Source organism: Balaenoptera ricei, chromosome X (genome assembly GCF_028023285.1).
Source record: "Balaenoptera ricei isolate mBalRic1 chromosome X, mBalRic1.hap2, whole genome shotgun sequence".
Lineage (NCBI taxonomy): Eukaryota > Metazoa > Chordata > Mammalia > Artiodactyla > Balaenopteridae > Balaenoptera > Balaenoptera ricei.
Window position 1 is genome coordinate 10,397,803 of NC_082660.1, and position 14,189 is coordinate 10,411,991.

Genomic DNA, 14,189 nt, shown 5'->3' on the forward strand with positions numbered 1-14,189 from the left:
GGGATAGGGAGGGTGGGAGGGAGACCCAAGAGGGAGGAGATATGGGGATATATGTATACATATAGCTGATTCACTTTGTTATACAGCAGAAACTAATACAACATTGTAAAGCAATTATACTCCAATAAAGATGTTAAATAAAAAAAAAAAAAAATCTGGACCAAAAAAGTTGCATGGTTGGCAGTTTCTACCTCTGTACTTGGAAGATATGGGCTGTGGACAAAATCCCAGGTTTTCAACTCCCTTAACCACCGGGTCATACAAAATATTGAGGGGACCACTCTCCTAGCAATCAAAGTCTGCCCTGCTAGCTTCTTTCCTCTGTAAACTTCAGGATTTGGTTTCTTATTTCTCTTTTGGAATCTAAGTGCTTGCTCCAGGCCAGACATCAGTTGTAAGCCTTGTATTCCCAAGGATATCTTTCAAAGTTCAGATCCTTGAAAATGTTGAGAATCTTTATGAAAAGTCCTTCTTGACATTTGCATTGACTCAGCCATGAGGTGGCTTATTCTCTTCCAGTGCAAACGTCTGTAAGCGGTGGGCTCTTTTCCCCTCCCTGCAAAGTGCACCAATCTCGAGTGGCCCCTGACTCTTGTGACCTCTGGCTGTTTTCATCACAGCAGGTGGCATTCTGGGCTCTTCCCCGAGACTTTGGCTCCATCACAAAGCCCTTTCCTTAGCGTTCTGCCCACTGACCACACTGGAAAGGAAACCGTAGGCTCGTTTTTCACGCTGGGATTCAGTGGATAAGGAAGTAAAAAAAGGCAAAAAGAGAACAGACCTGCTTTGTTCCCTTTAACCTCAGGTTTGGAGGGTTGCAGAATTGGGGGCAGGCTTTGGAGGCCAGCAAATTATACCATGTCGCCTCCTCTGTAGACTCCAGGGAACGTGGCTACCGAGTTCTTTTTGTAGGGAAATGTAGGACAGTTTCACCTTTCGGCATCTTGTCTCGGAAATGTAAGGAAGGCAGGATCCTCCTCTGGTATGATGGGGTGCAGGGCCCAGGCAGGGGCAACTAGCACAGTATCTTCCCATGTCTCAGTTACTTCTGGAGGAAGTTCACGCTGAAGACGTAAGAGGTCCATTTGTTGAGGGAAAGTTCCCTCTATTGCCTCAATTAGTTGCACATGATACTTGCCTTTCACAGACTGGAATCTAAACCTTCGGGGCCTTCTCTCTGATGCACGCTCATGGTAGAATTAAATATCACTCTTGTCACATCATTTATATTGACTGGTCTTTGACAGATTCCAGATACCTTGGGACTATTGTTCTGCCGTTGTCACCAGTTTCAAGGGGGAAAACCACAGCCAGGCCTTCTTGGAATGGCTCTCCACCACCATTCATAGCCTTTCACCAGCTAAGTCAGGTCCCACTTTCCATCTCAGCTCAGAAATATTATTTCCTCATCCAAGCAAGATGGCAGAATAGAAGGACCTTGAGCTCATCTCCTCTCACAAGCACAACTAACTGCTGAACAACCATTGATGAAACAAAATCACAGCGAACTGCTGAACAACCAGTGATAAAACAAAATCACAGCTAACTGCTGAACAACCAGTGATAAAAAAAGACTGGAACCTACCGAAAAACATCTTCTACCACTGAAGACATAAAGAAGAAACCACAACGAGATGGTAGGAGGGGCACACTCACGATATAATCAGAAATATTATCTCCTCCCATCCCTTTAGAGAGAGAAAGTTGGACTCAGTGGCAAACACCTATCAGTTCCGAAGCCCTATGCATCTCCTTTCTCTGGTGTGATGTGGTACAGGGAAAAGAAAGCTGGATTTGGCATCAGATTTGGGTCCCAGTGGCAGCGATCCTGCTTCCTGGCTGTGTGGAGTTAAGTGAGTTTATTTCTCCGAGGCTCAGTTTCCTCATCTCTAGAATGGGAATGATAAGGGCAGTCTCAAAGTGCTGTTGAGAGAGCGTTAAGGAGGTCATGCAGGCAAAGCATCTAGGACGTTGCTTGGCACACACAGAGGACTGAATGCATTTAGCTATTATCATTATTATTACTGTATTAATAACATTAGTGTCTTTTATGGGATTTCAAATAAAAAGAACTGGTTGGGTGAATCCTTACAATGTTATGTTAAAACACTAGGAAAGAGTAAATGCCGTTCTCTGCCATCAATCCACCATCTTTCTCCTTCCATTTTGGGGCCCAAATTATATCCCATTGTTACTGCATAATTTTGGGTTTTTTTGGTCTGGTTTCCACCATATTGCACTTTGACACGTATTCCACAGAGTCTGACAAACGGCTGTATGCATGGTCGTGTGTTAGAAAATATATAGCATCCTGAATGGATCATTTTTTATTTAACCAAACTGTCTCCTATGCGAAATAATCAGGAGGACAGTTTCCACCACTCTGACCCCTTATCAGAGTGATCTGATAAGCCATCGAGGTGTGTTCACACTGAGCCGCTCCCCCAAGTTTTCCATTGACAATACTGAGGAGAGCTTTCGGGGCTACACGGACAGGAACAAAGCCATTTGGGGGCTGCTGGGAGCTGGGCCTGAAGAGGCACAGAGGGATGGAGCAGAAAGAAGTAGGTCCCCCTTATTGGGCAGACATCACGGAGCCGACACTGGCCACACACACAGCCATCCTTCAGGCAGGAATTTTTGTCTTCCATTTTAATGAGGAAACTCACATACGGAAAAATGAAGTAGCTGTCTCAGAGTCAAGTGCAGGAAGCATTGCTTGCTCAGAAAGTACGCTTCGTCTTCTGTATAAATCACTCCTCTCTGAGCCGTCTCAGACCATTGGACGACAGCTTTCGCTCATATTTTCGTCTCCCTCTAGCCTCCCTGGGTGGGTCAAAAAGTCATTCATGGCATGCTTTCCAAAATGATAAGGCTTGAGGTAGGCTTTCAATTTCAAAGATTCATTTGAAGAGAATGAAAATATGCCACCTGATGCCTTACCCAGTGCTTGGGGTTCATCTCCAATACATCTCTTTCCGATGGAATCTCATTTTAAGAAATGTGCTTTTGCTTAATTCACATTCAGTAAAGTCACCCCTCCCTGCTCTTGCTACTTGGAAGAATATTGGGCTGAGAAGTCAGACACAGCTCCTTGGAGCAAATACTCTCAGAATTGCCCCACAAACACAGACTTCCATGACAACCAAAGAAAAAAAAAGAAAAGGAATGAGAAACTCACTATCTTAAAGCCACCCACCGTAATTCCTCTCTGCTAAAAACTGGAGTACCATATAATTTCTGTTGAAAATTTTGTCATTTTTATGACTGACAGACAGAATGACATTGAGTTTAAAAGTTCTTTCTTCACCTTTCTCTATTTTACCTCTAAACTGGTACAGAGATATTAGTATAAACTCTCTCTCTCCAATGAATGAATTGATGAATTGACTCAATAAAGTTGACTTAACTACCTACTCTGTATTGTCAATAATTAGTTTGACTTTTTCCACACACTTGGTCTTCCAATAACCTGTATTCGTTTCCCCCAGTGGGGCTATCAGGGCTGACATAGCTCTTAATGGCACAGTGAGGGTGTAGTTGATATGGTGTAGGTAAAAATGATCCATCTATTTCTGGTTTCCCCCTAAAAATAACTTACACTATGACGTCAGTGATTACAATGGATGGCTCTGTTCTGAAATGAATTTTACATTTATTTTGCTACACGTGGTTCAGTTCCCAGCAATGCCATTACCAAGGTCGACTCATAGATTCAATTCTGAGGGACATGAACTTGTTTACAAGGCGGAAAGAGAGGCTTCATTTGATTTCATCCTCACTTCCACTCGCCTCTTCACAGTCCTTCAGTTGGGATGTTGTGTGACAGTTACCACCAGGTGATCTCCCCTCTCCGTTTCCTCCTTCTGTACCCTGGAAAAAGAACATAGGAGGTTTTCTGCGCAGTAAAAGCTCCATATGTGCTTAACCCTGGGTAGTTTAAAAATCAGAGCCGCGGGCACATTTTTTTTCTCTCCATAAATCATCACAGAATCAGCCTCTGGCAGATCTGCAGCTGGTGGGACTCCCAGCCAGTGCTGGGATTATTCCTTTCTTCCTCAGGAGTGGCTTTCTATGCCCCGGGGCTACCCTCTCTGTTATCAGAGGACACCATGCAGTGGGCAGTGGGTTTTAATTAACTCACTAATCGTGCTGTCTCTTCCATTCTCTGAATGATGTGCTGTGTGTTCTAGCATAAGATATTCATCTCCTCACCATCTTTCTCTCTTCAGAGAAGCTGTTCTGCATGAAGATTCCCCACAAGAATATTTGTAGTATCCAACTGTAACAAGAGAAAGTTTGAAATAACCTGAACGCCCAAGCAAAGGACCTTAGTCAGATCAATGATAGCATGACAAAATGGGAGAGGAACCATCATTTTGAAATGTGGCGTCTGAAGGATATTTTAGTGTTATGGAAAGTTGATAATGCTACAGTAAACATCCTTGTACTGGATTATGTGCACTTAGGCAAGAAATTCTGTAGGATATATTTTCTGGAGTGAAATCGCTCGTTCAAAAAGTTTACTCATTTTTTATTTAATAGATATTGCGGAGGGGGAAAGAAAACAACTTCAAAAAGATTGTACAAACGTATAATCACACAGCAATAATCAGTTGGATGAGAGTTTTCCAAGGGATCATTTTTAATCCATCTGTCTTGGTCTAGGAACAAGCTGGAATGCTCTACAGGAAACTCTAAAACACCAACTGGTCTTTTCACTCAAATGTGTATCATTTTACTGGAAAGATGTGTGGAGAAGCTATCTGTAAAGTTATTCATGCAAAGCATATTATGCTACTGAATTAATCAAAAGTACAGCCGTTTCAATACAGAGTTGAAAACATTTTTTTAAACATCCTAAAGGGTTTGGTCTATGTAAAGATAGTTCAGCTTTGTGTCTGAATGCTATGTGTCACGAATGTGTTCTGGCCCCAGTTTCCTTATTTTTAAAAAGAGGGGTTAGAATCTGAGGTCCATTGTAGCTCTAACGATTTTATGATTTCACAGTTCCTCTCATCAACTGATTGTAGTGACCAGGAGAACTGCCGCTCTCATAAGAATGACATCTTGGATTACAGGTTCTGTTTAATCTTCATAAAAGCCTTTTGAAATCTAAATATCATTGTATCCATTTTACAAAGAGGAAACCGAAGCACAGAAAGGTCAAGTAACTTGCCTGAGGCCACAGAGCCATGGGTAGCAGAGCCAAGTTCTTTCTCCTTCCCTCCCTTCCCTCCCTCTAGTCAACAGATAGAAACCAATGTCAAAGTAGACCCTATGGAATTGTTACCATTGCATGCCCTGGCTTAGATAGACAGTGTTTATTTTCGTGTTCCAAGGGAGAAGATTCTCAAGTTATACCCAATTGAATGTATAAATCCAAACTTGGCTTAGCTTCTTTATGCTTTAAGATTAAGAGACTTTTCATGTTTTTTATTTTTATGTCATAATTTTTACAGGATGCCGAAATAAAGGCAGAAAAGAATCACGAGGGAACTCTCTTTAAAGTCAAATCCAGTCACTCTCTCTGGCAGATCCAAATTAATATGCTCGCACAGGCAGGTTGCCGTGGTCCACAGAGAAGTCTGTACTGGTTCCCTTTTCTTGTTAATGAAGGGCCGTCGCTGATGTGAATGTGGGGAAATGTTGAGAATCAGGTGAGACTAAGTGTGCAGGGCGGGGTCTCAGTACATGCTGGCCACTGGCTTTCCCTGCACCCGCAGTCCCTCCAGGCTTCCAGGCACAGACGGCTCAGGACATCTTAGCATTTTGTGCCAGGCAAGAGCCTAAGACTCTCTCCAAATCTACATGATGTTGGAAATGTTTTTTTCCTCCAAATCATTTGAATGTTCCACATCTCCAAATATCAAAAAAAAAACCAAAACAACAACAACAACAACAAATCTTTCATTTTAAACTTTCTTTCTTGCTGACCCTAAGTGTTCTTAATAAAGCACTTTGAGAATGGGAGAAAATATTTGCAAACGAAGCAACTGACAAAGGATTAACCTCCAAAATATGCAAGCGGCTCATGCAGCTCAATATCAATAAAACAAACAACCCAATCCAAAAATGGGCAGAAGACCTAAATAGACATTTCTCCAAAGAAGACATACGGATTGCCAACAGCCGCATGAAAGAATGCTCAACATCACTAATTATTAGAGAAATGCAAATCAAAACTACAATGAGGTATCTATCACCTCACGCCGGTCAGAAAGGCCATCATCAAAAAATCTAGAAACAATAAATGCTGGAGAGGGTGTGGAGAAAAGGGAACCCTCTTGCACTGTTGTTGGGAATGTAAATTGATACAGCCACTATGGAGAACAGTATGGAGGTTCCTTAAAAAACTAAACATAGAACTACCATACGACCCAGCAATCCCACTACTGGGCATATACCCTGAGAAAACCATAATTCAAAAAGAGTCATGTACCAAAATGTTCATTGCAGCAGTATTTACAATAGCCAGGACATTGAAGCAACCTAAGTGTCCATCGACAGATGAATGGATAAAGAAGATGTGGCACATATATACAATGGAATATTACTCAGCCATGAAAAGAAACGAAATTGAGTTATTTGTAGTGAGGTGGAGGGACCTAGAGTCTGTCATACAGAGTGAAGTAAGTCAGAAAGAGAAAAACAAATACCATGTGCTAACACATATATATGGAATCTATAGAAAAGAAAATGGTTCTGAAGAACCTAGGGGCAGGACAGGAATAAAGACACAGATGTAGAGAATGGACTTGAGGATATGGGGAGGGGGAAGGGTAAGCTGGGACGAAGTGAGAGTAGCATTGACATATATACACTAACAAATGTAAAATAGCTAGCTAGTGGGAAGCAGCCGCATAGCACAGGGAGATCAGCTCGGTGCTTTGTGACCACCTAGAGGGGTGGGAGGGAGGGAGATGCAAGAGGGAGGGGATATGGGGATGTATGTATACGTATAGCTGATTCACTTTGTTATACAGCAGAAACTAACACACCATTGTAAAGCAATTATACTCCAATAAAGATGTTAAAAAAAAAAATAGCAGTTTGCTGATCATCTTTGATTCCTCAGTCTTCTCCAGATGATGAGCACCTCCTTCTTTCTAGATTATTCCTTGGGTCTTTTTGTATAGGCTCTGGAGAGGACAGGTCAGCTCTACCACTTGGAGCAAGTTATTCAACCCCTCTGCATCTCAATTTCTTCCTCTCCAAGAGGGAAAGAATTCTAAAATCTACCTCAAGGTGTTGTAGGGCTAAGCAAGGCAATACATTTAAGGGTCTCAACCAGGTAGGTGCCAAATCCAACGCACCACCTGTTTTTGTAAGTGAAGCTTTCTTGGAACACAGCCCTGCTCATCCGTTTCCATGGTGCCTGTGGTTGCTTTCCTGCTGCAAGGGCAGAGAGCAGTAGCTGCAGCAGACATTGTACGGACAGCAAACCCTCAAACATTCACCGTCTAGGCCTTCCCGGAAAAAGTTTGCTGATTCCCGGTAAAACCCTGCATAAAAATAAGCCCTCAGCTGTGCTCATAAGCCCCTTTGAGTAATTCATTAGTTTATTTGTACATCTGACAAGTGTTTATTGAGCATGTGGGCCTAGCATATGCCAGAGATTCACATATGCATCAGACATTCAAAGGAAGCTCAAGGAATTTGGGGAGAGAGACTGCAATTCCTTGTGCTAAGTGCGAAGCTAGGTATATCCAGGGCTCCTAGAGAGTGGGACGATGGGGCAGGGTGAGGTGGTGTGAGAGATGTGTGTGTGGGGGGAAACGGTGGCGGGGGGCGGGGTGGGTTGGAAGTTTCTAGAAATGGAAAACCTCTAAGTTGAATCCTGGGTTAGGGAGTCAGTGGGAGACGGCCGGCCTGTGTGTGTTGATATTTATTCATTCAATAAATATAGCTTGAAAAAGCCAGGCAAGATCTCTGCCCTTAGGAGAATAAATTCTAAGACAGACAATCAGCAGGTCAACCAAGGAATGAAGATGATATCAATGAATGTGATAAATAGATGGAGAAGGAAGGAATTAGAGGAGCGGTAGATTTGTTTCGAGTAGTCTGGGAAAGCCCTGCTTCGAGAAGGAAAGCTTGTGCTGGGACAAGATGACTGGAGTGATCCAGCCATGAGAAAAATTGGGGGCCAAAGTGTCCCAGACTGAAGGGCAGCAAGTGCAAAGGCCCTGGAAGTGGGAGGAGGGCAAGAAACTGCTCAGTGCCCTGCAGGGAAGGAGAGAAGACCTATGTGAACAGCTGGGGGCGCATGGGGTGCGAACAACAGGGGAGAAGCCCATGGGCCTTGTCCTGGCGCCGTCTGATTCTCAGGCAGTGGATGGCCAACAGCAGGGTGTGGGGTGATCTGATGCTTCGTAATAAGAATATTACAGTGTAACGATTAGGATCATTTTTGAGATACCATCCTTCTAATAAGTTTGGGAAAGAGGCCTTGGGCTGGATGTCTACACTGGGAGACAAGCTGGGAGCAGGTAGAGGTGATGGGATTAGCAAGGGAGGGTGGGGATTGAAGACCACAGATACCGCAGGCCTGGCCTGCTGGGTGAGAACATGTTCTGATAGCACGCTCTTGTGTTTGCTTTGCTTTACAGTCACCACTGCTCTGCCCTTGGCCTTGATAAAAGATAAGAGTAACTTGAAAGGAAACAGCACCCTCACCCCTCCCTGAACAACAACTTGTTTACCTGAAATGGAAAATTCCTTGGAACAGGACTGATTCCCAGGGATTCTCAAGTTGTGAGGTCAACCTGCGTTTTAACCTGAGCAAGATCAGGATAAACTGAGACTCGGGTGCCAGTTAAGGCTCCTATTTTCAGTGTTGATTCTTTCCAGTTTTGCTTTAGAGCTTCTGTAAACTGTTGCAGCTCTTGTTCTTCTCATCTCATGATTCCGTAATGGTTTGGGGATCAAATTTCCACGACCTGACTACCTACACAAATTCTGCTATGAAGCTGTTTCTACAGCAAAACCACAGTGGATCGATTGAGTCAAAAACTGCTCCATAGAAGGGAACGGAAGCCAGTCAAATCAGGGATTTGGTGTCAAATAAACACAGCAACAGGTTTTTTTGGTTGCTGTGTTTTATTGGAGTATAGTTGATTTACAATGTTGTGTTAGTTTCAGGTGTACAGCACAGTGATTCAGATATACATATATATGTGTGTATGTATATGTGTGTGTGTGTGTATATATATATATAAATATACACACACACACTTTTTCAGATTCTTTTCCCATATAGGTTATTACAAAATACTGAGTATAGCTCCCTGTGCTATACCGTAGATCCTTGTTGTTTATCTATTTTATATATAGTAGTGTGTATATGTTAATCTCAAACTCCTAATTTATCCCTCCCTACCCCTTTCCCCTTTGGTAACCATAAGTTTGTTTTCTATGTCTGTGGGTCTATTTCTGTTTTGTAAGTAAGTTCATTTGTACCTTTTTTTTGGTTTTTATTTTAGATTCCACATATACGTGCTATCATATGACATTTGTCTTTCTCTGTCTGACTTACTTCACTGAGTATGATCACCTCTAGGTCCATCCGTGTTGCTGCAAATGGCATTATTTCATTCTTTTTTATGGCCGAGTAATATTCCATTGTATATATGTACCCCCTCTTCATCCCTTCATCTGTCGATGGACATTTAGGTTGCTTCCACGTCTTGGCTATAGTGAATAGTGCTGCAGTGAGCATTGGGAGTAACAGGCTTTTAACTGAACGCATCTTTCCCTTTCTAGCCAGTCGCTTTGTTGTGTAGACAGAGCTCAGCCTGCCCAGGCAGGATTTTCCTCTTTCTCCAAGAACCCCTCTCTCTTCTCCTTCTGGATTGCTCCGCGGGCTCATCCGTGCTGTGTTCACTGGCTCCGTGCCACAACCCATGTGAGATGTTGGAATTGCGGAAAATCAGAGCAAAGGGGAGTCTGGAGTACTTCTGTCAAACAGCTTTCTCACCCTATCACTGATAAAGGATGGGCCTGTGGGACCCATATGGAGAGAGGGTGTGAAGATTGTGGGGTGACAGGAAGTGACTGATAATGCCCCTTGGGTCTCCACGGTTTGCTGAACAGTGCTGGGCAACTAGGCAAAAGCAAATATCAAATCTATTCAATTCGGGGTGGGGGGGGGGGATGAGTCAGCTGTTTACCAAGTCAGCAGATTCCCAGCTTCACACTCACCATTCTCAATGTGGGACCTTATCTTCAAGGGGTGTAGCGGGTCCCTTCCAGTTCACTGTGGGCGTCCTTCCTTTTTCCTCTCCCACGTTTCATCCCACCTGTTCTCTTTTCCTCCCCTCCAGAGGAGAATAGGAGGATACCCCGTGTGTTTCCAGTCTTATAATGAGCAAGAGTATTGGGTGCTGACACATGAAAAGGAATAGCACTCCTCAGCCCGTGCATCTGGGGGAAATGCCTGTTTTCCTTTGAATTCAATAGGCAGCTAATGAGTTTTCCATTCCTTCCCATCTCTCCGAGCTCGGCTCTTGTGTCCACTGGTGGGCGTTTGCAAATGTAAAGTGGTTGAGTATACTTCCGCTGCCAAAGAAGACTTTCAGAACTTGTACATGGATGGTTGTTTATGAAGGTTTGATTAGATTGCAAAAATAATTTAAAATTCTGTGTGTGTAAAAAGAAAACCTTATTGACGTGAAACCACGGGTGCTGGGAGTGGGTCTGGGCGCCAAATAAGGGTCTTGACTGGCCATAGTTAGGAGAGAGCCTGGGTTGGCAGGAAAGGGAGTTGGTTCCAACCTCTCTCTTTGGTCTTTTCAAGAATCTTCTTTTTTAATAGTGGAAAGGTGCACAGATTATATAGTACAGCAGGTCAAAAGAGTCACCTTTGCCATCTTCTGCAGATCATGAATGTGGGCCATTTTATTAAAAAAAAAAAAAAGAGAGAGAGAAAGAGACAGAAAGAGAGAGATTGATTTTGATGTAAGAATACATATAGGAACATAGAGAATAGACTGGTGGTTGCCAAGGAGGAGGGAGGGTGGGGGAGGGACAGAGTGGGAGGTTGGGATTAGCAGATGTAAGCTATTATGTAGAGAATGGATAAACAGCAAGGTCCTACTGTAGAGCACAGGGAAAAATATTCAACATCCTGTGATAAACCATAATGGAAAAGAATATGAAAACAAAAGGTATGTATATGTATAACTGAGTCACTTTGCTGTACAGGAGTAATACAACATTGTAATTCAACTATACTTCAATTAAAAAATACATTTAAAAAATACATATGAGAAACCATTTTATCCACAAAGCAATTGAATCTGGACCACAGCCACAAAGCACTAGTTAGGCTACTAGTAAGTGATTAGAGCGAGGCAAAAGTGGACTTGAATGCAAGAACTTCAGTCACTTGGACATGTTTGATTCCCAATAGGAAAGTTGCAGAAAACCCATGACCTAAATCTCTGAACTTGGGTATTTCCAAGGAAACCACCAGACTTCCCCACTGTCTTAGATATAACACAAGTAATGAAGTGCCTGGCAGGCCCCAGAGGCTTTTGTGTAATTACATCAGTAGCAGTAAAAGCCATTAGCATCTGAGATTTATCTGTCTCTCCAACCAAGACCCCCTTAGGCTTAGTAACTGTCCAAGCGGAAAGAAGTGGGAGAAACCCCAAGAAACCAAACAAAAACAAACTACTGATGAACCTAGGATTTTCCTGAAGGCAAATGGCTGAATCCACACCACCAGTGAGACTGAAAGGAACCCATTAGTCAGCCTTTACTCAGTGTTGGGCACAATTCATTCTTGCTGTTTTACTAAAACATGGGTTGGTAGCTGTAAAATCCTTGTATTTTAATACAATGCAGGTTAGTATCATGGCCTCATTTTACAGATAAAGAAACGGAGGCTCCGAGGGTCATTAGCAATCCTGAAGTGTCAAAGGTTACAAGGCCAGGACTCAAACCCAGGACCCGGGACTCTAGAACATTTGTTGTGTCCTTAGCAGTCACCCCTTAACTAACCCCACTGGGGAAAGATGATTTCACATGGAATTTTTTAAAAGTGAGGATGTCGGGGGGATGAAAATGTGGCCCAAGAGTATCTGAAAGAGAAACCAGCTCACTGGTATGCCAGGTCATGAGATGACCAGGGCGTGAACGTGAACTAGTAAACCACAATGCATATGGGAACGGCCCAGATGCAACTGGCTGCACCATCTGGAAAAGTGGGGGAGCCTAGCAAGGTTAGCAACACGTGCAATGCTGAGCGGAAAAGTGATAGAGGTTTGTGTCAAGCAAAGATCAACGTCTCATGTTTCTTTTCACTTTAAGTAGTTATTCCTACTTACGCCATATCCCTTCTCCCTGAGCTGACGCAAGTTTATTGATTGAGTGCAAAACAAGGGGAGAGCCAGTTGGGAACAGACATTCTTTTTAGATTGAGCCTCTCCTGGTGAGACTCCAGCTTGGGGGCGAAGCTGCGGGATTTCAGTGACAGAGATTGCTTTCTTAGTAAACAACCTGGGAAATTCTTCCTCATCTTCCTGGTGTTCTTCATAGTTTTGTCAATGATTTGGAGGTTGGAAGAGAAAACCCTAGATTTTAAAATCACTAGATTTTAAGGTAAGCTTTCTGGAGAGGAGGATGGGCGTGAAGGTGGGTACCTAACAGCTTGGAAGACAGGCCAAGGGTTCAAAACAGATCAGAGGATATTGAAAATGAATTCATAAATAAAACAGTACAACAGATACTTGTTGAATGAGTATTAAAATGCAAGGCAGTTCTTCTGGTGGAGGTGGAGATGGAGAGGCAGGTTATAAAGCAAAAGGTCTGTGGATCATAGTTATGGCACCTTTGCTTCTGAAATAGACACCTCAGATGTATCATGACAAGCATAAACGTACTTCGTTTACACCGGTTCATTGAGTGCCTATTGGATTAATTCTGTTGAGTTAATTAATTACTTACTCAGTGGGTAGTTCTTGATTGGTACATTAGAATGTACTCTTTTTGCATTTCCAGCTTTATTGAGGAGTAATGGACATAAAACAAACTGCATGTATTTAAAATGTGCAATATGATAAGTTGTGATTTATACACACACCTGTAAAACCATCTCCGCAATCAAGATAATGAACATTGCCATAATCCCTAAATATTTCCTGATACCTGTCTGTAATCCCTCCCCTTCCACTCTCAGTATCCAGGCAACCACTGACCTGTTTTCTGTTACTATCAATTGTATTTTATAGACTAATTTTATATACATTAAATCATACAGTAGATACTCTTTTAAACCCAGCCTGTTTTACTCAGCATGATTATTTTGAAAGCCATGATGTTTCAAGTGTCAGTATTTCATTTCTCTTTGTTCCTGAGTGGTATTTCATATAATTTATTTTTTGAAACTTAGTTGTTACTTCCCTGGATAGATAAGTCAGTTGACACATTCTTACTCTGTTTGTTTACTCTATTTTTTTGTTCGTTTGAGTCACCTCACAGACTCAATAAATACTTGTATTATTTAAGGATTTGGTGAAAAAAATCTCTTCCAGAAGATTCTATGAGAGGTTATTAATTCATTCACGTATTCAATCATTCAGCAAAGATCGACTGAGCCTTTACTAGTGTTAAAAGATAAACTGAGTTTAACTGAGCAAAAATTGATTTGATGGGGCAGCACCAAAACAGAAGTGGTCAGGAGCTCTCCACTGACGGCAGCTTAGGGAGAGACTTTTATAGTGAAAAGGCAGACGCAAAATAAGGAAATGATTGATTGGTTGTAGCTTCAGGCCTAGTTGGCTGTTTGGGATTGGTTGTCCTTAGGTTTCAACTTGGTGACCTTGAGGCCTTTACAGGCTTAGATTTTGTTTTGCTTATGTAGGCCACCAGGGCATTAAAGCCACCTCCATCTAAGGGCCTCCTTGTTTAATCAGTTCAACACTAGGTCTCAGGCACTGTTCTAGGCACTGGTGATATAGAAATAAAGGAAACAGACATGAATCCAGCTCTCACGCCCTTATATTCTAATGAGAGGAGATGGACATTTTGCACTTTTCAGCTTTACTGAGGAGTTATTGAGTCTCCTCATTTTGATTCTCAATTTCCTTTTTTATAAGCACAATCAAAATTTTTATAGTATGTTAGAAGTTCACACGTGCAAATTGGAAATAATAGAACAAGGTAAAATGTCATCAGACACCATCCTA

General features: G+C 42.4%; 1 long non-coding RNA gene across 4 annotated transcripts in view; it reads left to right on the plus strand.

Moving 5' to 3' along the window:
* The window catches only part of LOC132357746 (uncharacterized), a 67,754-nt gene that overhangs the window by 40,117 nt on the left and 13,448 nt on the right, over positions 1-14,189 (plus strand). Inside the window, exon 4 of one of the 4 annotated variants that reach the window (XR_009500298.1) lies at positions 8,610-8,679. The exons of 2 other annotated variants lie outside the window; for them this stretch is intronic. This is a non-coding gene — a long non-coding RNA (uncharacterized LOC132357746). Of the gene's footprint in view, positions 1-5,462; positions 5,605-8,609; positions 8,680-14,189 lie in introns of those variants that run through there. One more of the 4 variants, XR_009500297.1, reaches the window with a different exon arrangement.